This window comes from Larus michahellis, chromosome 2 (assembly GCF_964199755.1).
Source record: "Larus michahellis chromosome 2, bLarMic1.1, whole genome shotgun sequence".
NCBI classification, from domain to species: Eukaryota; Metazoa; Chordata; class Aves; order Charadriiformes; family Laridae; genus Larus; species Larus michahellis.
The window spans coordinates 141,976,179-142,000,226 of record NC_133897.1 but is presented as its reverse complement, the minus strand read 5'-3'; the positions used below and the strand labels follow the sequence as shown (position 1 = coordinate 142,000,226).

Genomic DNA, 24,048 nt, shown 5'->3' with positions numbered 1-24,048 from the left:
GAAGAGGGTGTAAAACCTGTATCTTCAGGTCAGCATGGCAAGTCTTTTTTTTTTTTTTTTTTTTTTTTAATCATATAATCTACAGACCAGCAGAGTTTGGCATTTGTGGCTGCAGTGCATCGCTTCCCATCCCTCCTCATCTGCAGGAGGGGGAATCTAGAGAGCTACAAGTCTTTAAATTGAAGGGAAGAAATCATAGTCTGAGCACAGCTGAGGCAGTTTGAGGAGGTTAAATTAACGTTGCCAGAACTGTGAATACTTGTAAATGCCTTTTTTCCTTAATTGTCAAGTCCTTTGACAGCTTCTGCTTCGTTCCATGGGAGGGCAGCTGGGTGGGCTCAGCTAGAGGTAGGTCAGCATTGTCTGTTCTGGAGCTTTGACTTTTGGACCTTTTAACTTCTGAAATAGTCTTTTGACAAATTTCGCTGACGTTTCTCTAATTAGAACGGTTTAGTTTGTCCCAGTAACGGGGCAAGATCAGCTGGGGTGCAAACACGTGGTACACACCAAGTGGTGTTCATGCATGCGCAGCTGGCCCAAGAAGGAACTTCTGCAGGGCAACGTGCATGAGCTCGATTTGCTGAATGTGAGGAGTTTCCCTCTGTTCCCAGTGAGCTATAACTGTTTCTCTTGAAGGTTGTGGGTGGGTGGGAGGAAGGAAGGAAAGTCCTGTGGTGATGGACTATTCTAATAGCAAATTTTCACTCTCTGCCTTAGAAACCTGATTGCCTAGGATTACAGATATTCTCCACTTAATGTGAGAAATGGTAGGTGGTGAGGGAGTAGACTAATGAATTCTCTGACTGTGATTTTTTTGTGAGGGAGTAACAGTTTCCCTCGGTATATGATGAAGGACCCAGATGATAGAGGGGTGGTTTTTCTGTTGGCTTTTTGGGAGTGGGGAGAGGGTGGAGGAGATATTACTGGAAGCCAGTAAAGCTGAAATGGCAACGATATGAAGTTACTGCTTATTCTTTTGAACCTTGACTTATTATGACTGTTTCAGATGGCTTTTACAGCTACGGGGAATAGTTTCTCAGAAGCAGTCAGAGTAAGAGCATCTTGGCTTCTGGAGGGCTGCTGAGTATGTACCTCTGCATCCAGGGCCTGCTTTTATAACCTGGGCTAGCAAAGTCCAAACCAGAAGCTGTGAATAGTTCTCATCAGAAGAGGAACATATGTTGCTGCCCTATTGATACCTTATGCAGCAGAATTGCATGGCAGATGGTTTGCCTGCCTGAAAGGCTTCCTTTTTTGCCTTGCTCTGCTCTGCCAGCTCAGGTGGTCGCTGGGTGAGGAAGAGCTGTGCCCTACCTGTTTGCTTTCCCACCAGCCGGGGAGGCAGAGGTTGCAGAGTTGAAGCCAGAGGTTGCTCTGTGTCTCATTCTCAAACTACTTTCTGAGTAGCTTCTCTTCCCTATGCTCTAAAAGAAAACAAAACGACAAAAAACCATACCCCAATGCCACCCAAAAAACCCTCCAGGACTGGTAAAATTCATGCCAGTGAATGAATATCTTATATATTCTCCAGCGGATGTAAATTGAGGTACAAGATGATGTTTTGTGTTCAGCCAGCTGTAGTAATCTTTTCCATGCTCAGCGGCTTCTGTGCAAAATGAAGTTCTCCAGGCACTGAGCTTGCTGGGGTGCAATACTGTGGTAGCCATGAAAGGATTTCCCTTGCAGCTTACACTGTATTGAATCACTGATTTCCAGTTGTCTTAACATTGCACTGAATTTTAGGGTTTCACAACTGTGGGAACAAGAACTGCATGTGCGTATGCAGCTCCAGCGTCACACCAATTGGTGCTTTACAAGCATTTTGTGTTGTCTCCGTTGCATTTTGTGAGAAGGCTGCACTGGTTGCAACACGGTGTCTGTCTTGCCCATATTTGTCTGGCAAGAGTACAGTTATTTGGGTTTTTGGTGAGTTGTACTGTATTTCACTGGATATAGCACACCTCTTCCCCCCTACCCCCACCTCAACCACAGTTTACAAACCTTATGAAGAATGACTGAGGGAGCTGGGGTTGTTTAGCCTGGAAAAGAGGAGGCTGAGGGGAGACCTTATCACCCTCTACAACTACCTGAAAGGAGGTTGTAGAGAGATGGGGGCTGACCTCTTCTCCCTGGTGACAAGTGATTGGACGAGGGGAAACGGGTTCAAGTTACGTCAGGGGAGGTTTAGATTAGATATTAGGAGACATTTTTTCGCTGAAAGGGTTATTAAACATTGGAATAGGCTGCCCAGGGAGGTGGTGGATTCACCATCTCTGGAGGTGTTTAAAAAAAGGGTAGATGGGGCACTGAGGGACATGGTTTAGAAGTGGCTCTTGTCAGGGTAGGCTAAAGGTTGGACTCGATGATCTTAAAGGTCCCTTCCAACCTCAACAATTCTATGATTCTGTGATTCTATGGTTTACCAGATGTTGTATGGTTATCGCTTAATTTGCAGTCAAACAGACGACTCTGCTATGCCTACATGCTGGGCCAGCATTAAACAGGTATTTTTCTGTGGCTGGCTCCTTTCAGCTGAGGAATCTGTCTTTTTTCCAGCTACATCAGTCAATCTAATGAAATACATTCTCTCTTCTTGCAAACGATGCTTCCTTAGATTAAGTTGGGTGTGACAGAGTGGTTTTTTTTTTTTTTTTTTTTTCAAATAAGCTTTGAGGTGGGAAGATGGCAAGGTCTGGAGGAAGAACCCTGGACTCCCCAGACCCCCTGGCATTTGCACTAGGGAGAAGAGTCTGGTGATAATGAGTTTTAAAAATCTTTCCATAAAGAAGCAGACTGAGACTGGAATTGAAAATTTAGAGGAGGGGGGGAAAAGTTGCAATTAGTGCAAGAGTATTAGTATACTTAACAGGAGGTAAGAATCCTGGCAGCTATAATTAGATGAGGTTATTCTCCCCTTTTCAATGAGTCACTACTTAGAGAATGGATTAAATGTATTTTTATTTTTTTTAAAATCCTTTTTGCTTGTTAAAGCCTGAGTAGAAAAAGCAGAGGGTGTCACAGAAGAAAGTATTAACAATGCAGAAAATGCAGACTCATAAAGATTACTGAATATTAACCTTGAGGCAAGGCAGAAATTTGCTTTTGTAAGTGGCAGGTATGTTGGTACAAACCCACTTTTCTTCATTATATCCGCTCTGATAAACAGTAAAGGAAAGTAGCCACGTAGTGAAGCATGGACAGATTTGTATTGTGTATTATATTCTCCTGGGGAGAAGTCCTTGGGATTCAGTTTTTTGGGGTTGCGTGTAGGACAGAAGTACCTGGTGTCCTCTTCCTGCACTCTGTGCTGACTGTGTATGAGCCACTTCTCTCTCAGAATTGGCCAAATGTATACCTGCCATAACATGGCATGAGCCTGAGCAAATAATTCCTGCCTCTTATCAGCCCTTCTTACCAGCTTGGAACTTGAACAAAGTTGGAAGATGTGTCTGTGTTATCTGAAAATGGATATCGTTATCCTTAATGATATTTACAATGTTTCAGGTACCTTTGATGGAAGCCCTGTACAGGTGTAATGTGTGATTGCATTTGCCTAACTAAGAGGTGAGTTTTCTCCTAAAAAACCTATTTCACCTAATATTTAAGCATCATCGTATCCAAGTTGGGAACTTCCGTCTCAAACAAGTGAGGTCATATTGATCAGCTGAAGCTCCTGAAAAGCAATTTCTCCCCAGTTCGTAGCATTATAGAGTAATGAAGATGGGGAGGGATGTCATCCAGTCCAGCCCCTGTTCAGATCACATCCAGTTAGCTCAGGTTGCCTGATGGCTATGTCTAGCTGAGGCTTGAATGTTTTCAAAGGTGGAGGATCCACAAGTCTGGGAGACCCGGTCCAGTCTTTGACCATGTTATGCTTTGAGAAAAACCATAACAATTTATTGTCATTTAGACAATTATTCTATCACCCGATGACCCCTCCCCACCCAGAAAGGGGAATTGGGGAAAGCAAGGAAACATAAGGGCTGAAAAATAAATAGATTTAATAGGATAAGACTAAACAATTAACAATAATACTAAAGAACCAGTATTAATCCTGATACTAATATAGAATCATAGAATGGTTTGGGTTGGAAGGGACCTTAAAGATCATCTAGTTCCAACCCCCCTGCCATGGGCAGGGACACCTCCCACTAGACCAGGTTGCTCAGAGCCCCATCCAGCCTGGCCTTAAAAACTTCCAGGGATGGGGCTTCCACCACCTCTCTGGGCAACGGGTTCCAACGTCTCCCCACCCTAATGGTGAAGAACTTCTTCCTAATGTCCAGTCTGAATCGTCCCATCTCTAGTTTTAATCCATTCCCTCTTGTCCTACCATTACCCGACGTCCTAAAGTCCCTCACCAGCTTTCTTGTAGGCCCCCTTAAGATACTGGTAGGCCACTATAAGGTCTCCTCGGAGCCTTCTTTTCTCCAGACTGATCAACCCCAGCTCTCTCAGTCTGCCCTCATAGGAGAGGTGGTCCAGCCCTCTGATCATCCTCATGGCCCTTCTCTGGACACGTTCCAGCACGTCCATATCTCTCTTGTAGTAGGGGCTCCAGAATTGCACGCAGTACTCCAGGGGGGGTCTCTCGAGAGTGGAGTAGAGGGGGAGAATCACCTCCCTCGACCTGCTGGCCACACTCCTCCCGATGCAGCCCAGGATACGATTGGCTTTCTGGGCTGATAGTGCACACTGACGGCTCATGTTGAGCCTCTCGTCCACCAGCACCCCCAAGTCCTTTTCTTCAGGGCTGCTCTCAAGGCAGTCACTGCCCAGCCTGTATCAGTGCAAGAATTATACTCAGCCAATTATTTCAGCAGGAAGCTATGCACTCCCAGCAGTGGACGGTAAATGTCGGACACTGTGAGCACAAGCTGGAATGAGCAGAAGATGCTGGCGTGAGGGCTGGTGCTGGGGAGGCTGGTACCACAGTGGGGAAACTTGGCTGGGTAGACAGCAGAAGTGCAAAAGGTCATGTTCTTACACGCAGCCCTGCGGGTCCAAGAAATGCGCACTTCCTTGGATTTGTCGTCCCTCTGCAGTTGTAATGAAATGCACGCGCTTTCCATATTTACATTGCAAAACAGTTATTTGTGTAAGAAGATCATGGATGAGGAGAAAAGCATCTCCAAGTGCTGACCTGGCTAAGTTACAGCTAGAGAACAAAGAAAAATATGAAATCCCAAGTGACATCTCAGACTAATTTTGTTTTTATCCTGCTACTGAATATGCATTTTTTGCCATTCTATAAAGTAACTTCTTGGACATGTCCCCAGAACTTGAATTTTTGAATTGTTGTATTTAATTGCTTAAAGTAGCTACTTCGAATATTATTTCATTCCAAAATTTGTGTGTAAATACCATTGAAATTATAAACTGTTCTTTTTAAAGTATCAGCTTTAAGTAACATCAGGTGAAAATAATACCAGAATATCAGCTATTCTGAGCAGTGTTTTTCTTCATAGAGGTAAGTGTCTACAATAGTGGCAATTAATGCAAATGTCTAAACACCTGCAAATATATGTTTTAAGTACCGTGAAATCGCTGTGAGGGATTTATAGACCTGTGCAGTCCCAGCAACTGCTTTATATTTTCTATAGTTTAAGGGAACTGGGTATTTAACAGTAGCAGGACAATGGCAATGCTACCAACACAAGGAATTAATTTCTCTGACCTTCTCAAAGAACACCAGAAGTCCTGTTTTGCATAATAAATATTAGGTACCCGGAGACCAGTTTTCCTAAAGTACTTCGGTGCCAAAAGGATGTGTGAAGCTGTCTACCAAGGATCTTCAAAGCGCTGCAGCACCCAGTACTGCTGAACGTTTCTGAACTTTAGCAGTGCTTTTGAGGGCTGATCTGTGTCTTTGCCTTCTGACCTACTAGCATCTGTATCACTTGGTCTTGCCCAGCGTTCAGTGAGGCACAAGAGGATCAGAATGGGAGTGCTCTGGTACCTTCTGCAAAGCAGAACTTCCCTGATCCTGATTCCCGATGATTTCTGAGCTCGGCAGCTCTCGGGAATCTTCACTCATGATGTATCAGGATACTGTGGTACAGGCGTCATGCCTCTGGGAGTGGGACCATCTTGCTGAGTTGCCTCAGGCACGCTTACCTTTGGCTTGGAACAAAAGAATTAAAATGTGACATACTTTTCTTGAAATCTTGACAAACCCTAACCTACCTAGATGTCATCATTTAAATGCAGGCTGCAGAACAAGCTCAGAATTACACTGGATTTAACACAAATCACAAGGGAAGGCTGTGACTGTATTGAAACACCGGACAGTGAACCAGACCTGCTCCCTACTAACGTCTTAAATTGCCCAACCTAAATCGTGTGGGGCTTTGAGCTGGAGCTGCAATGCAATGCAAAGCGCTGCTTTCTATATATGGTTTTGCTTTGCTCTAGAGATCTCTCAGTATATGTCTGAGATGATCCTGAAGAAGGTAGTGCTGACACATTTTGCTTTTCCTCTTTGTGCTACATACAGGAAGAGAGAGGAGGCGTGGAACAAAGAGGTTAGGAAATCAGTTGTTCATATATATATATATGTGTGTATATATATATATGTATATGAAAGTGCAGATTAAGTAGGCTCACAGTCATTTTGGACTTCAAAATACATTGCTTCTTGTACTGACCAAGGAAACTTAGCAGCAGCAGCGCAATTTTAAACTGTAAAACAATTTTGCACAAGGGGTTTTGTGGGACTTGGTGTTCTGTGTGCTTACAAGTCAAAAACCTCTTCTCCGATTCCCACCCTTGCAAAATCAGCCTGAAAGTCAGGTCCCTGGGAGTGATTCCGTGAAACTGGCTCTGAGATGCTGTGCTTGTGTCTTTGCAGGGAGGGGCAGCAGGAAGACATACTGCCAAATCAGGCTTGCAATTGCATTTGGTAGCATCCTACTTTTACCCTTCAACATATTTGACTTTCTAAGGATGTTTCTGATTCACGGCAAGCGAAGGGAAGCGCTCATTGTTGAAGGCAATGCCATTAGTTGTCAAAGACCGGCTGCTACATTGGCCTGGGATAAAATTTTGTTCCATTTGGATATAATTCCTTTCAGTAGTCTGCAGTGTGCACCATCAGTCTTCAGCTGCTATTTGGAAAGGCTGAAATTTTGCAATAAGAAAGTAGTAGCAATAAGAAAGCTTTATTATCTTGTGTCAATATTCTTACAATACTAACTTCACATGGATTCTAAGAACTCTGTGTTATATTTAGATTTGTGTCCTCTAACGTATGCTTAACAGTTTGCAGATTTAATAATAAATTAAAATACAGATGGCGCCCACCCTGGAACTAGCTGGATTATCTCATTGTAAGAGATTGGAACATCGAGCAGATAAAAGCAAAAAAAAAAAAATTTTTTTTTTATAACTTAAGTATAATTTAATCTTCTATAATTTTAAGGTTATTTTATCAGTGTATTCATGTGTAGATGCATTGAAGCTCCAGCTCCTACTTAAAGGATTAAGAAAATGCTTTGCTGAAAGAGCAGTATGCTAAATATTCAAAACTGGAGGGATGAGAGAGAACCCCACTGTATCTGACATCCTCCCCTTGTCCTGGGTAACCAAAAAAACCCCTCATTTTCCAAGAGTCTGCATGTGTTCAAGGGTCTTAGATCTTACAAATCTAATAGGATGCAGGAACACTGCTTAAAACACTCTCTTTACATTAATCTTCAGAGATGGCAAATAAATTCAACACATATTTAGTCAGTGTTAATAAAAAAGAATAACGGAAAAGAGCTTCCTTCATCCCGCCTCCTCTTTGAAAATGTAGATGAACTTCCAAGCAATGTTTCTGGAAAATGTCAAAGTTTGGGCTTAACGTAATTAAGGTCTGAACCCAGCAGAGAGCTCTGTTCAGTGAGGCACGCTCATGCATCTTTGCAGAACAATGCTTAATAAAGTAGTGCAATATCCCCCAAAGAGAAGTCTTGCGTTAAATGCTACATTAAATGAAATATTTTTAATCGTTTCACTATCTAAATACCATTCCTTCAATAATCAGAATAATATTCAGTGGAGAAAGTATGCATAAGAAATAATAAAAAGGTATGTTGATTCATTGTGAGCTGCAGAAGGTGAATCCCTCTATCCATCCCTTGTAGAACAGCATGTTACATTCCAGGTCAGAATGAATTAAAAAAAAAAAAAACAAACACACTGTTCACTAAAAATACAAGGAAATTTTTAGGTAGGCAGGCTACATGGAGGCAGGCAGGCAGCTTTTTCTACAGTGCTCATTTTGAGCATCTTTTTCCCTTCCCCATTTCCTACTCTCAAAACGATCCTTTGTATTGACAAGGTCAATATCTCTTAAAGACTTTTTTATTTTTGGTTTTCTGAAAGGTGCAGGGATTTCTGAAGAATAGGAATCTTTTAAACTCCCATGGTAGCAGGACTTGTTCCTCTCTCTTCAGTGGAGCTGCTTCTCCTTTCGCGGTTTGATTTGCCTTTGTAACGCTGTTCCCCTGGCTTTTCACTCGCAGCGGAAGAAAAGGCAAAGATCTGGTCAGCTGCTACACGCACCCCAGATTTGCCTGTAATAAGAAAAAAAACTGAAGCAAAACTGACCATGATTTGTCTTCAAGAGGGATGGTTTGGGATAGAAAACTGCTTTATATTCTATCTGCTAGCTTGACCTATTTGTGTGCACATCAGTAATCATCTCTCTTTAGAATTAAAAAAACAACAAAACACCTCTGGGTCTTATTAGGAGGTTCCTCACGTTGATAACCAAGTTTGGCTAATTAACGGGAGAGATCGATTAGTGTGGTCAGAAGGGGGAGTTCTGGTCCGCAGTTTGTAATCTCCCAGACCACCTCTTCCCAAAAAGGGATTTGTGCAGGAAAACAAATAACTATTGATCTTAGTAACCTTGTGGTCTGTGGCAGATGCAGGAAGCAAGGGGAATCACAGGAAAAGTTTCTTTTCTTCTCTTTGATCTCTCCTGCTAATGATTTATTTCCATGGGAGCTATCTGAAGAAGAGCTGTACAGTTTGGCAAGTAGGTTGACAGGCTATAATTAACAGAGAGCTAAGCTGCGACTATGCTAATAAATTATGTCTGGGACCATTTGCTGGCACTGAGATACAACATCGTGTACAGTCCATGTCCATACAGCTGAACACTCTTGTCTTCTTAAACACGGTGGAGATGTCCAAACTGGATGAATTCCCCAGCTATACTAACTCCCCAACTCAACTTGGAAGCTTTTTAGGAGAGTGCTGGTCAGCCGGGGGAGCTTGCTGGGGAGTGTTTTGGTAATTCAGCAATGTAGTTGAGAAAGTGAATGCTTGAGATCACTCCCCGTCACTTCGTAACTTTTGTGTTTTGAAAACCAGTGTATCGCTTGCTTTACAGGAGTGAAGGGGTATCCCTGGAAGTAGTGTTTCCATTACTACACGGCACGTGGGCCTGCAGACCTCAGTCAAGCTGAGGCAGATGAAACTAAAACGGAGGAAAGATCTGCCAGACAAGGAGATCCTTCTCCAGCTGCAGAGTGATTGACTTTGTATTGACAAGGTCAATATCTGTTAAAGACTCCTGCTCTCTGGAGAGTTACCAGGTTTTCCTCGCCAGCTATTACGCTCTCTTCTCCCTTCAGGCTGAACATCTCAGTGTCAGCCTTTAGCCATCTCGCGTGCCCACGGCTGTCCTGCTGGAATATAGACTCCATCTTCTAGGGACAAGGAGCACACTCTGAGAAACTGATTGAGAAAAGGCAGATTCAAAGTGAAATGTGGTCAAATCACCTCTGAAAGAGCTTACAACATGTGAATGCTGCCTGGTAGAGCGTGCTAGACACTGAACGAGCAGAATTTCCTCCTGCAGCGGTTGTGGGCTGCAGCAACACCACTGTAATCACAGCCGAGCCGTACCACCACCCCCACGGTAACTCTCACGTTAAAGCCACACTCAGACGCTCTTTCTCCTGCTGACTAACTCTTTATGTCTCAAACAGCTTCACTGCTTGGTGAGCTTCAAAAATCCGGGTCCCCACAAAACTAAGATTTACAAGCAAAGCATCCCATCCTTCTGGGGAAAGAAGGGCAATACCCACAGTATTAACGCTGTGCTGAGTGCAGGAAATCTGCGGTTGCCTCCCGCCTTTCGGGGGAAGTGTCTCTCAGCTTTTGTTCCTCATCTGTAAATAGAGATTTCTTCCATTTTCTTACGTGCTTGTGTTGTGTGGTTGTGGCAGTGTGGGCTTGCTCACCCTGCAAGCAGCTACAGACCCACTACAGAGGGATCCTGTAGCTGCGGGAGGACTCTAGGCACTGTGAGAATTATGAAAAGTAATAACCAGGTAGCTGTAGCTCTCGAGATGATGGGGATTTGGGGATTTGCAATTCCTTAGAATATATAGAAGGTTCTCCCTGGAGGAATAAGGATTGTATTTATGTTTCATTCGTTCAGGAACCTTCTTTTAAATAAGGAAGGGATTGATGCTAGATGTTATGATATGACAAAATTGCTTGTAACAGCAGGGGACTGAACTAAAAGGATAGGGAAGCCGTGTTTAGTGCAGCATGACTGTGATTTGGCTGTGTGTTTGTGTTTGTAGGTAGAATTTAATCACTTGTCTACAGCTATGCAGCACTGAAATCCTGCAGAAATACGGTATTCGTATCGCCTCAGAAAGGAGACACTAGCTATAAATGTGTGCTATGAAATATTCAGCGTACCTTCCTGCCGCAGAGGGTTTGAAAGGCGTGCTGCTAATGTTGGCGTGACAGTGTTTCATTTGATTTCGCACTCAATACGGTTTGTGCCAGATGAGAATGCCACGTGGACAGCTGATGTCTGTCAGTAGCTGGCTTGGGGACCGAGAGTGGTGAGTAAAGGTAATTGAAAGAGTAATTAGATTCTAATTAGTAGCTGTTAAGGCATCTGCCTTCTCTACCTTGTTTTCCCTTGCAGTATTATGCAGTCTTCCTGGGTGACAACCCACAAACAGATTTAATAAGCGCTGTATGTTTCAGACGACTTGAAGCTTCACAGTCCCACGTTTTGTTGACTTTTGGCAAGCTAAAGGATTCAGAGTTTTGGCTGTGACACAAGCAGCACATAACGAGTAGTGTCAGCTGTGTGTAAAGCAGATACACGTATATTGACAGCACCAGCGTCTCTCACATTGTGCTATTGCCTTAAATAGCCACGGGAATATGTAGGGAAAATGCAAAGAGCTGCCCCAGCCTCCCTAATTTCCTGCAATCGAAGCTTATGACACATGCTTATGGGCACCAGGAGTATTTGTTACTCTCTGCAGGCCTAGTCCTGTATTATCTTTCCAGCCCTTTTCTGACTTTTCTACACATGCCATGGTAGTATCTGACTGACCAGCCTGAACTAGTGATTTCTGCAAGACATCGATTTGTTTCAGCTATCTCTAGAGTCAGCGGAGAGTAAGGTGACCATTCTGGGAGGTCGGCCCCACAGTTATGGTATTACCCGAGCATGTGTGTGTAGTTACATTGCAAACTCCAGTGCCCGGAAGGGGATGTCTTTGTGCTCATATCTGAGAAATCTCTTATATAAAACACGTGCCCTTCCTAAAGCTGTGCCTATTTTTGTTTTCCAAGTGTCTGAAACTTCTTTAGGTTCCTGCAGCTTCCAGTGCCCATGTTGATCGTCTGGGTACCCTGAAGTCCTCAGGATTAGCCATCTACCAGCCAAATACTTCTTCTGACTGCACGTTAGGGTCTTTCACTTAGTGCCAGTTAAACCAAGTCTGTCCTAAAAAGGGTTATGCCTAACCCTTATGTTGCTTCTGGGCAGGAGAAAGCATGCCCTAGTATTTGACTTGTTGCTCGTATACGTACACCTTCTGTCAGCATTCATTGCAATGACACTCAGAACAGTTGCTCTGGTTGAGCTCACCTAACTTTAAGGGTCTTGTTGCTTTGGTTCCCAGCAGAGTCAGTGGAAATTAAAGTAGAATTCATGTGATCATACAAAAGGTGTCTACTTCAGGAGCAAATGAAGCAGTCCCTGAACTGTTCTTGCTGTTCCTGCCCAGCTCCTTTCTCTTTGCAGGACTATGGAAGGATCCTATGGTGACTTGGACGAGATGTGTGCCAGGTAAAACCCACATTTGATTCAATGAATCCCATCCTTTGCTGTCTGGAGCTTTGAGATCTGCAGAGTAAACTTTTTAATCAACATCAAAGACATGAGATCATTTTTCTGGGCTCACCTGATGACAGTGCAGGGTAAATGTGCCACCAGAAGTAGAACCAGTCCTGTTTGCTCTTTACTCTGACTGATTCAACCTAATTTCTACCTTCCTTCCCGAACCCTGTGTTTTCTGTTAATAGCATTGAGCGAGCCAAAAGAAAATACTAGGCTCTGCCATCATCACAAGCAGGAACTCTTTAATGTTCTAAGTAAATACATTGTGCTATTTATGTTTCACTTTATGTCTCTAAATAGGCCTGTGTCCCTAACATAGCAAGCTGTCCTGAAACTTTGCTAACGTAGATACATTGCTGGCTTGGCAACCAGCTGTTTTGTGTACGCAGACTTCCCATTCACTCAGGGATAGAAATTGCCCAAGAGTTACAACAAAACCTCTCAGATGTAATGAGGAGAGTAGCAATAGTAAAATAATTATTTTTAAAAAGTGTATTTTTCTGAACACCTTCAAGAGGATTGTAATGATTTTCCTCCATCTGATAGCAATAAAAGGAGGGCTAAGGAGAATCTCCATTCCCTATTGGATGCAGAGGGAAACATAGCGACCAAGGATGAAGAAAAGGCTGAGCTACTTAATGCCTTCTTGTCCTCAGTCTTTAATAGCAAGACCAGTTGTTCTGTGGGTACCCAGCTCCCTGAGCTGAAAGACACGGAGGGGGAGCAGAATGAAGCCCCCATAATCCAAGGGGAAATGGTTAGTGACCTTCTACATCACTTCGGCGCACACAGGTCTATGGGGCCTCATGGGATCCCTGATCAGGGTTCTGAAGGAGCTGGTGGAAGTGCTCACCGAGCCACTTTCCATCATTTACCAGCAGTCCTGGCTAACCGGGGAGATCCCTGTTGACTGGAGGTTAGCAAATGTGACGCCCAGGAAGTGCCAGAAGGAGGATCCAGGGAACTACACGCCTGTCAGTCTGACCTTGGTGCCTGGGAAGGTTATGGAACAGATCATCTTGAGTGCCATCACACGGCATGCACAGGATAACCAGGCGATCAGGCCCAGTCAGCATGGGTTTATGAAAGGCAGGTCCTGCTTGACTAACCCAATCATCTTCTATGACAAGGTGACCTGCTCAGTGGATGAGGGAAAGGCTGTGGATGTTGCTTACCTGGACTTTAGTAAAGCCATTGACAGCGTTTCGCACAGCATTCTCCTGGAGAAACTGGCTGCTTGTGACTTGGATGCACATGCGATTCGCTTGGTAAAAAACTGTCTGTCTGTCTGGGCCCAAAGAGTTGTGGTGAATGGAGTTAAATCCAGTCATCAGCCGATCACAAGTGGTGTTCTCCAGGGCTCAGTATTGGGGCCGGTTCTGTTTAATATCTTTATCAACGATCAGGATGAGGGGATCGAGTGCTCCCTCAGTAAGTTTGGAGGTAACACCAAGTTGGGCGTGAGTGTTGATCTGCTTGAGGGTAGGAAGGCTCTACGGAAGGATCTGAACAGGCTGGATTGATGGGCTGAGGCCAATGGTATGAGGTTCAACAAGGCCAAGTGCCGGGTCTTGCACTTGGGTCACAACAACCCCATGCAGCGTTACAAGCTTGGGGAAGAGTGGCTGGAAAAGCTGCCTGGCGGAGAATGACCTGGGGGTGTTGGTCAATAGCTGTCTGAATATGAGCCAGCAGTGTGCCCAGGTGGCCACAAAGGCCAACAGCATCCTGGCCTGTATCAGAAATAGTGTGGCCAGCAGGACTAGGGAAGTGATCGTCCCCCTGTACTCGGCACTGGTGAGGCCCCATCTTGAGTACTGTGTCCAGTTTTGGGCCCCTCACTACAAGGAAGACATTGAGGTGCTGGAGCATGTCCAGAGAAGGGCAACAAAGCTGATGAGGGGTCTGGAGCACAAGTCTTCTGAGGAGCGGCTGAGGCAGCTGGGGTTGTTCAGCCTGGAGAAGAGGAGGCTGAGGGGAGACCTTCTCGCTCTCTACAACTACCTGAAAGGAGGTTGTAGTGAGGTGGGTGTTGATCTCTTCTCCCAAATAGCAAGCAACAGGATAAGAGGAAATGGCTTCAAGTTGCACCAGGAGAGGTTTAGATTGGATATTAGGAAAATGTTCTTCACCAAAAGGGTTGTCAAACATTAGAACAGGCTGCCCAGGGAAGTGGTGGAGTCACCATCCCTGGAAGTATTTGAAAAGCATGTACATGTGTTGCTGAGGGACATGGTTTAGTGGTGAACTTGGCAGTGCTAAGTTAATGGTTGGACTCAGTGATCTTAAAGGTCTCTTCCAACCAAAGCGATTCTGTGATTCTATGATTCTGTTGTAAGTACTAAATTTCCTTTCTGATCATTAGGAGACTTTTTATTTTCCCCTTCTATTTCCAACAATACAGTCTTAGTCTGTTACCTTTTAGCTGGAGTGACCAAATAAATATTGTAGCTAAACGTATGTTTTGCAAGGAAGTTGTTCTTGCAGCGGAAAACACTTTGTAGAGTCTCTAAGGACTCCTTCATCACTTGGGCAGCCTATCAGTTCGTATGCTGCTGTTGTTTACCAACTGCTTCTAAAGCTCTGCAGGTCACATTCTTGTAATAAATTTAGCTTCAGGTGCCTACAAGCTGGGATATTTGGCTATGTCGGTATTCATAAACTAAACATGTCTGGGAATGTTCTCCAGCACTGAGACCAACTGGCACAGAATAGCCCACGTCCAACTGTTAAACTAGTTTAGCCTCCAAAATAGGATGATTGCATCCAAGGCTGCCTGCAGGGAACAGTCATGATGTGAGCTAGCTCCTGACTCGTGCCCATAAGTTGTTTGTGAAGGTGCTAGTTGGTGCAGGCCAAAATAATGTTAGGGAATTTTCTAATAGTCAAACATACATAAAATTGAGTTCTGATGCCTGGGAATTTTTCTTGGCACTCTTTAATATTTAACAGTAGACGTATAACTTTTGTAACTGTCAGCTTCATTGTTTTTTTTTCAAACTACAGCACTTTTTTGTCCACTTGCAAGGTGGCATTGAATCTTATCTCACAATTTATGTTCACTTACAGACCTAGGTCTGGCTTGGATTTTTATTTTTTAAAAAAATCTTCACTGTAGATTGGATACTGTTTTGGACAGTATTGTGAGAGCCTTTCCCAGTGAAGCCAACAATATTTCCGGATCTGTTTTTTTTTTTGTTGTTGTTGGGGTGGTTTTTGGGGGCTTTTTTTAAGGTCACTTTTAGCACTTCTGATTCAAACTGGTTTAGGTTAAATCAATATCAAACCTCTTTGTTATCTTATGTTTACATATCACCTATGTTTATTACTGTTAAAAGTATGAGATAACTTTTACTGTAGGTTAAACCGATGTATCGGATCTTAATTTCAAGCTCATGAGACTTACTCCCTCAAAAATCTTATCCGTGAATATTTTTACATGCTGCAGAAATCCAGTGCCCTACTTTGGACATTTCACATTTTCTCCATGTCAGTGACTAACCTTTTCTCAAGTTTAGTTTTTAGGCATGTGACTGGTCTTTTACTTCAGGATACAACTTTATAACTGCTTTTTCCTGCTCTGAATCTCTTCTGTTCAGCTGTTGTGAGGCTCCAGCAAGTACAGCTTCACTGTTTGCATTCTCCACCCAGCATGGTTTCAGCAAGGCTATTACGGCGCTTTTAGGATAAATGTCAAAGATTGTCTGGCAAGGAGCAGCGAAACAAAGTACTATTTCTGTCTTTGGGTGGCTTTAAAGTCAAAATATCTGTGAGTAATTTTTCAGTATGGATATGCCAAATGCTTGGGAGGAGGGATAGGGATTTTTATTTTTTTTATTATTGCACCTGGAGATCAAAACAAGTGTTTCCATCTTGTTGTATTAATTTAAAAAGTTTTGAAACCAAAATGCCAATTAAGAAAATATCCAGAGTCCTCAGTACAATTTCTTGTTTTGTATATAAAGTGGTAAGAGCCGAAGGCTCCAATCTTAAAAGATATTTAGTTTCCTACATCTGACTCAACTGTACTGTGATTCAGGAGCTGGAATACCTGTAAGTATATGGGATGGAGTATCTTTTCTTAACCAGGATGAGGAAGAAGGAGCTCGAGCATTACCGTCACATGAACATTTGTCATGGCTTAATGCCAGCAGGCAGCCAAGCCCCACCGACCGCTCTCTCACGGCCCCCGCAATGGGATGGGGGTGAGAATCAGAAGGGTAAAAGTGTGAAAACTCAAGGGCTGAGATAAAGACAGTTTAATAGGTAAAGCAAAAAACGTGCACATAAGCAAAGAAAAATAAGGAACTAATTCACTACTTCCCATCGGCAGGCAGGTGTTCAGCCCTTTCCAGGAAAGCAGGGCTCCATCACGCCTAACAGTTACTTGGGAAGACAAGCATCATCACTCCAAATGTCCCCACTTACTCTTTCTCCCAGCTTTTATTGCTGAGCACAATGTCATATATGGTGCGGGATATGCACATGGGGAGGAATAACCCCATGCACCAGTACAGGTTGGGGGCTGACCTGCTGGAGAGCAGCTCTGTGGAAAGAGACCTGGGAGTCCTGGTGGACAACAGGGTGACCATGAGCCAGCAATGTGCCCTTGTGGCCAAGAAGGCCAGCGGCATCCTGGGGTGCATCAAGAAGAGTGTGGCAAGCAGGTGGAGGGATGTCATCCTCCCCCTCTACTCTGCCTTGGTGAGGCCACACCTGGAGTACTGTGTCCAGGTCTGGGCTCCCCGGTTCAAGAAGGACAGGGAACTGCTGGAGAGGGTGCAGCAAAGGGCTACCAAGATGATTAGGGGACTGGAACACCTCTCTTATGAAGAAAGGCTGAGGCATTTGGGTCTTTTTAGTCTGGAAAAAAGGTGACTGAAGGGGGACCTTATCAACACTTATAAATACTTAAAGGGTGGGTGTCAGGAGGATGGGGCCAGGCTCTTTTCAGTGGTGCCCGGGGACAGGACAAGAGGTAATGGGCACAAACTTGAGCATAGGAAGTTCCACCTAAACATGAGGAGGAACTTCTTTACTTTGAGGGTGGCAGAGCACTGGAAGAGGCTGCCCAGAGAGGTGGTGGAGTCTCCAACTCTGGAGACATTCCAAACCCGCCTGGATGCGTTCCTGTGCAACCTGCTGTAGGTGACCCTGCTCTGGCAGGGGGGTTGGACTAGATGATCTCCAGAGGTCCCTTCCAATCCTACGATTCTGTGATTCTGTGATATCCCCTTCGTCAGTTTTGGTCAGCTGTCCCAGCTGTGCCCCCTCCCCAACTTCTTCTGCACCCCCAGCCTGCTCACTGGCGGGGGGGTGTGAGGAGCAGAAAAGGCCTTGGTGCTGTATGAGAACTGCTCAGCAATAGCTAAAACATCAGTCTGCTATCAACACTGTTTTTATCGCAAATCCAAACCATAGCCCCATACAAGCTGCTATGTGGAAAATTAACTCCATCCCAGACAAAACCAGCACAATCTTTCTTAATATTCTGCACAGGTAAAAGCTTGATTGGTCATAATGTATTCTATAAATTTGTGACAATGCAGGGACAAAAGGAATCACAAAGCTTTGTTTGATTTAGCTTTTGGCTCTGCCTACACATCAAAGCAATCTGGTGTTACAGAGTTTTCTCAATGCCGCAATGTAATGGTCATCATCTAGGGGACAAATAAGGATGGGCAATATGACAGCTTCTTGTATTACTTCTTAGAATAACCCTTTAGAAGTCTAAATCAAGAGGGCTCAAGAGAAAACCATGTTAGATTTAAGCAGATGGGATTAGGCATCTCAATGACAAATACATTTGTATCTATGTAAATCAGGCAAGTTAAGAGAAAAAATTATTCATCTATGGACACTAGTTTGACTTTTGGAGTGAGGTATAAGTCAAAACATGAACTATTTTCATGTAGTGATTCAGAGATCCACTGTTTCTGTTGCACTCTGAATATATAATTGATACATTTTTTTTCCTGGAGATTTTCAGAGCAGTGATTTTCAGTCTTTGGTTTTCATACTGAAAATTTTTGGACCTCCATGTAGTGAATGTAAACATAAATTGCCTTCTCTTAATTAAAGGTCATGCATCCTTTAGAATAGTTCTTGGACGTCGCAGAGTGAAAAACATTGCTCCAGTTGGTTGCCTCCTGGCACTTCTGGAATCCGGATGTTAGTACAGATGTATTTTTATCTGATAGTTCTGATCCAATTTCTTTAAACTAAAGACCGTGCAACTTGTAAAAGTAGTTACAGTCTGTAAGAGAACTTTTCAGGTGTATTATACATTTTCCTCATGATTTGTGGTATATTGGTCAATTTAGGACACCCAAAGAAACACGGGACTTGTGAGCTTTTTTCTCATCTTCTGAAATAAGTCTCTGGGGAGTCTAAAATATGAGTTAAGAGTATTTTTTAAAGTACTTCAGCTTTCAGTCAGGAGCGTGTCAGACACAGTCAGCTCTGCCATGACAGAAAGCAAAAGTGTTTTCTTTCTCTAACTCCAGTGGGAATGTGCTGACTTTAAGCTGTGCTGCATTTGGTTTTGTCCCATCACAGTATCAAAGCCGGAGAGAATGGCAAGATGAGTGCTGGGCAAGATGGACTTTCTATCATGCAATTTCATCATACACAGAACTAAATTAACTAATCAGTGGGACAAGGCACCTGACCAAAATTAAACATATTGCAAGTGTTTGCAGGATCAGAACCTAATACAGATTTCTGCAATGCATTATTTGATTTTAGAGTGGAAAACGACAGGCAAAAAAAAAAGAGTATCTTTCTCTTAAGACTCCTCATATTTTTTTTTTAATTTCATGTCTCTGCTGATTTATATGTATGCAGGTATTTATGTAGCTGCATTCTTTTTTCTGCCGCATGAATAAACATGGACAATGTTACGTATTAAACCAATCATTGATATCTTCCCTGACAGAATAACTGCATATTTGTGCTGCCTATATATTGTGTGGAATTAAAGCTTAAAGTTATTTTCTAAATATTAATCCCCACAAAATGGAAAAACAGGCCTAAAATGAGCAGAGAATTGGGACAGATAGGAAGCTGTCAATAAGAATTATTTTGTCATTTTGTCATTTCTTCTGCAGTTGTCATTGTTTTGGAACTTTAATGTACATTTGTTGTTTCCAGAAAGAGATAGTAAATTAAATTTATCAGTGTGAACATTTTGTAAGCAAAATGTCAAGGTTTGCTTTGCTTTCAAACTCATTTCACAGTCCAGTGAGTTGAAGAAGAACATTTACAATGCATGGCACTTAACACTGATGCTAGAGAAATGCGCTGAAGCAATACCTGGTTGACATTTCTATGAATTGTGTTCCTATTCATTTTTTGAGCTAGAGTTACCTGCTGTCAGCTCAAAGAAATAAGGAAAAATGGGAACCGTATAATGACAAACATGTCTTCTTACCTTTGCAATCAAGTAAAATCAAGTTCTTCTGGTGATCAACAAAAATGAGAAGCTGAAGGTCACTGTCTAGCATCATAGAAATTGACAGTAATTAGCACAATAAAACTACAATTGGAGTGTAAGATTGGACTAAATATTGCTTTGCCTAATCATTGTATTCATTCTGGCCTGCCTGATGGAACGTATTCTACAATAAATTAAATCTCACTTGGCATGAAATCTTCAACTTAGTTTAGGACATACCTTCGATTCTGTTCACATGTGTTTCATGAACATTTACAGCAGAGGAAGACTTAGAAGTACACCTCAAAGGCAGTTCTTGTGCTGAAAGAGCACAGACAGTTTGAAATCCTGGAGTACCAGGGAAATAGTGTGGATGACCTCGTAGGCTTCTTCCGTCTTTACTTTCCAACTCTCTATTAATGATTAATAATTTCTTCAAGACTTAAATTATTTTTGAGCAAATTTCTCCAAGAAGTCTTGTCATTTATTTTCTCACAGAATACTATAATTTTATTTTTAAAATTTTCTCTTTTCAAAGAACTGTTTTTTGATTTAATTTTTTTGCTAACAGTCCTATCTACTTCCTTCATTGGATTTTTCTCCTGTTGCTACATTGCAATTCATTTTGCATTGCCTATAGAGTTGCTGGCTGTGTAAATCCTGTGGTTATAAAACCTGTGGTTTTTGCTGACTGCCTGGAGAGTAGCTAGTAGGAAATTGGAAAAAGACAGAAGTCAGATATAGGTTTGTGCAGGTATTTCTAAGAGCTTATCTTCATATTCTTGCTAACAAAAGAAATTACTTTTCGAGAAAAACATTATCCTGCATATACCATTAAAAATGAACTGGCTGACTCTGAGAAAGAATATTAACTTCTTTGCCCAGCTGCTGGAGTTTAGCACTGTTGTTATACAGATGCATATTTACAGTTGATGAGGTAGGACCGGGAGATTTGTCAAGGCAATTGGGGGAACGGAATAAAACTCTAAACTTTAAGATGAATGTGTTTTGCTTTCCCTCTCTTTAACCACCCGTATGAGTCATATTTCAAAACAGTTGCAGCAACGTTTATCTTTTTCACTGTGTTCTGTCCTTGAGTTCTCTTTATGCCTATTAAACTCCTTGGATAAGATTTTCATCCCCACTTCCTTAGTCTTTTAAGATGCACAGAACAAAAAACCAACAACAAAAAAGCATGAAGGTGCTCCAGAAACCTTGGTTCCAGCTCTGAGGGGTCGGGGGTGGGAGGGAGGTGTTTCCGCTAACGTAATCCCTACAGAGGACAGCTTTACAGCTTGTCTTCCAGGTACCCCCTCAGAAGCCCTTCTGTCTGTGGGGAGGCAAGTCGCACCAGCACAGCTCCCAGTGCTGTCTGCCTTCTGGGTTACACTTGCTGTGTCTATTTGTAGGTAATTTAACTCCCTGCCTGTGAGAACTGAAATAGCAGCAGCTGTTCTAACTTTTCCACATGAACAGAGTGTGATCAAAAGTTATATTTGTCATCCCTGAACTAGTTTGGGGCATGCCAAGATTACAGTTTTGAGTATTCTTCCCATATAGATATATACGATATGAATATATGAATACTGGAGGCGATGAGTGGAAGTACTACATCTGGAGACTTGCATATTTGGCTGCAAGGCAAATTAAGCTGTTTTTGGAGTGAATGTACAGACATTAGGGCAACGTAATGCATCGAGCAAGCGGGAGATGCTGTTATAAGAAGGGCTTGCTGCAACAAGGGCCTTGTTTCGTTCCCGTAAAAGGCCAGCATCCCCTCAGAAAGACTCAGGCACGAAGATGCTAGTGAAGGTAAAATACTGTACGCTTCTCTACAAATTGAACTGCTGGCAGGGACATATGCACTTTTATGTGTTTAATTTTGGCTCCTCTTCTGAATTGCATTCTGGAAAGGTTTGCCTCTCTCTTTATTAACAGTAGGAGAAGACCAGCCTCCTAGACTCGGTACCGATCTGACTTGCCTCAAGTTGGGCGGCCGCGTAGCTCCCTCTCACTTGTGTTGACATTATCTATCAACCTGGCAAAAAGATTGTAGTGCCCTTGGTGCCACTGGGACTTTGCAGCAGTCTAACTAACTCGCAGTAATTATCCTGCTATCAGAACGAAAATCAACCCCTTTCCACGCTGAAGGCAGAGTTTCAAGGTCTAGGGCAAAACAACTCCAGAGAGGGAAGCCAGGAGGTACTGAGCATCACCTGGACAGGCACAGACGGACTGTCGCTTATGATGTTCACCAAATCTTTGCGTAGCTTATCATGGAAGCATTAGTGTTGAAACTGCCTCTCCTCCACAAAGAAAAAAGCCAGAGATGTGTCCAAAACCCACAGAGAGACCTGAGGACCTGCTCTGTGCTGGGCTGAAAAGCACTCCCAGAGCACCCTGAGGCTGGGAAGCACCAGGTGATCAGCGCCATCGTATCATTGGAGCTGCTGCCCTTAGTGCCTATGATCAGAAGTAAAACAGATCACTGTAAATCACAGAGACGCTGTAGCATTATTGCTCAAATTGCTGGCTATGTTTCTATTCACTGATTGCATTCAGCTTAGAGAAATTCCCCTTGCAGCTGTCACTCGATAGGATCCTTTGCATCTCGATACATACTGCTGTGTAACTTAGTCACTCTCTGTTAACGACTGCTGTGACTGTCTCTTAGCTGAGTGACTTGACAAAGAAAATAGAAGGAAGCCAAAATCCCCATTAGCACAACAAAGGATAATGCTCAGTAAATGCTGAGTTATACAACTGAGTTCATGTATGCATACTATAATTCTGATAAATTATTCTTTATGTCAAATACTATAACAGAAATAATCCTAGCAACAGGAGAAGCAAGATTTGCAGTAAATCTTGAAGAATGGCTGGGAAATGGTGTTTTCGTAAAATCAATAATTTCCCCATATTTTCTTAATGCTCATGAGAGTTTTGCACTTTATCTGTGTTACACCCTAAGCACCAGAGATGCTTTGGCAGTAAAGATTAGTAAGACGCTGGTGCTACAGCAGACCACATTCCTCTTTGATGTAACTCCATGGTGCTGCTCTCTGAACTGCTGCGTGTGTTCTGCACAGTATATTCAGGTGTGGGATGCAGTGGGCTCATTCAGTGTTTTTGCTTTTGAATTCTTTGTGTGTAAGTACTTTATCCTATCTTCTAGGCAAAAAAAAATAAAAATTTTTATATGAATAAATCAGAAAAGTTGCTTCTGTAACTTCTTGCAGATATGCAAATGTATGTGCAATGGTGGGCCAGTTTTACTGTGTAGAGTGCCTGACTTAAGTAAACCAAAGCAAGACAACAGCAGTTTTTTGTTGTTTGCCCACAGTTTGTGGGCTGCAAAGGGCACTTTGTGTTCCCTTTAAATTGCTTTTCTTTCAGTGGAGATGAATGAAAAGTCTCATATCTGAGTATTCCTTCAAATATGTGTCCTCTTTTTTTTTTTTCTTGAGCACAGAGACAACTTTACATGTACATATGACACAGCTGCAGGGAGTTACCACTTTGTCACCAATAAGATTCTGGCTTTACAGTTTGTGGGCATCTAGCACAACTATCTTTGATTCTCAACTATTCATACTCTGCGAGTATTGCCTTCCCTCTCTGCTTCCCAACCTGCTAAGTCTCAAGCGTACTCTAAATGAGGAATAAAAAAAATTACTAATGCAGGAAGTATAAAGTGCTGTGGGATTATCTCTCCCAACCCAAAAAAAGACACAGTAAGTATTTTTGGAGAGCTTTAACTCTCAGCAAAGTTCATCCAAGAAGTATATTGTCCCCTGGTTCTGCTCGGCATGCTGCAATGACAGAGAGAGGTAGTTGAAGCATTGGCTTCTGGCTGCCAACCCGTGGTGCTCAGGAACATGGTTCAACCTGCCCAGAGTCACAGTCTGGTTGTGGAGCAGCAGCTAAAAGCCAAATGCGCAATCAAATAAAATAGCTTCCTCGTGTTCAGGTTGCTGACAGCTGGGACAGAAATAGAGGCAACAGCCCCGTACTTACCGGGTGATTAATTTGTTGATCTGGCAGGTCTTTTCCAGCTCTTACTTCAGTGAAGATAAGGCAGCTTTGTTTGCTCCTTTGTTCCTCTAAAGGTACAAAAGATTCCTACCAGCTAATTTGAGGACAAAATTGCCATAAACAGAGGAGTTAGTTATAATAGTAATAACAAATAGTCAACAGCAAAAGAGAGTCATTGACCAGGCTGCCCAAATTAATGTTTCCTGGTTTAGCAAACTAAAGCGATCTCAACTACCGTGAGGATTAAAAGAAGAGTAGCAGTCAGCATGCATCAGCCTCATGCAAGAGTGACAACAAAACGATATTTAAATCTGATAACAGAAACAAAGGCCTCAAACTACATGTAAAGTAGAAAGGGGAAATACAGCACAGAATCAGCAGAAAATCACCCAAGAGTTAGACAGCACATCAGATACTGGGGGTA

General features: G+C 42.8%; 1 long non-coding RNA gene across 1 annotated transcript; it reads right to left on the bottom strand.

The window, feature by feature from the left end:
* Nucleotides 1-8,098: 8,098 nt before the first annotated feature.
* On the bottom strand, nt 8,099-23,693 carry LOC141738442 (uncharacterized). Its single transcript, XR_012585395.1, has 3 exons — nt 23,607-23,693; nt 19,587-19,652; nt 8,099-8,558 (listed from the first exon to the last, which is right to left on the bottom strand). It is a non-coding gene; the product is annotated as an uncharacterized LOC141738442 (long non-coding RNA).
* Between the last annotated feature and the right edge of the window lie 355 nt (nt 23,694-24,048).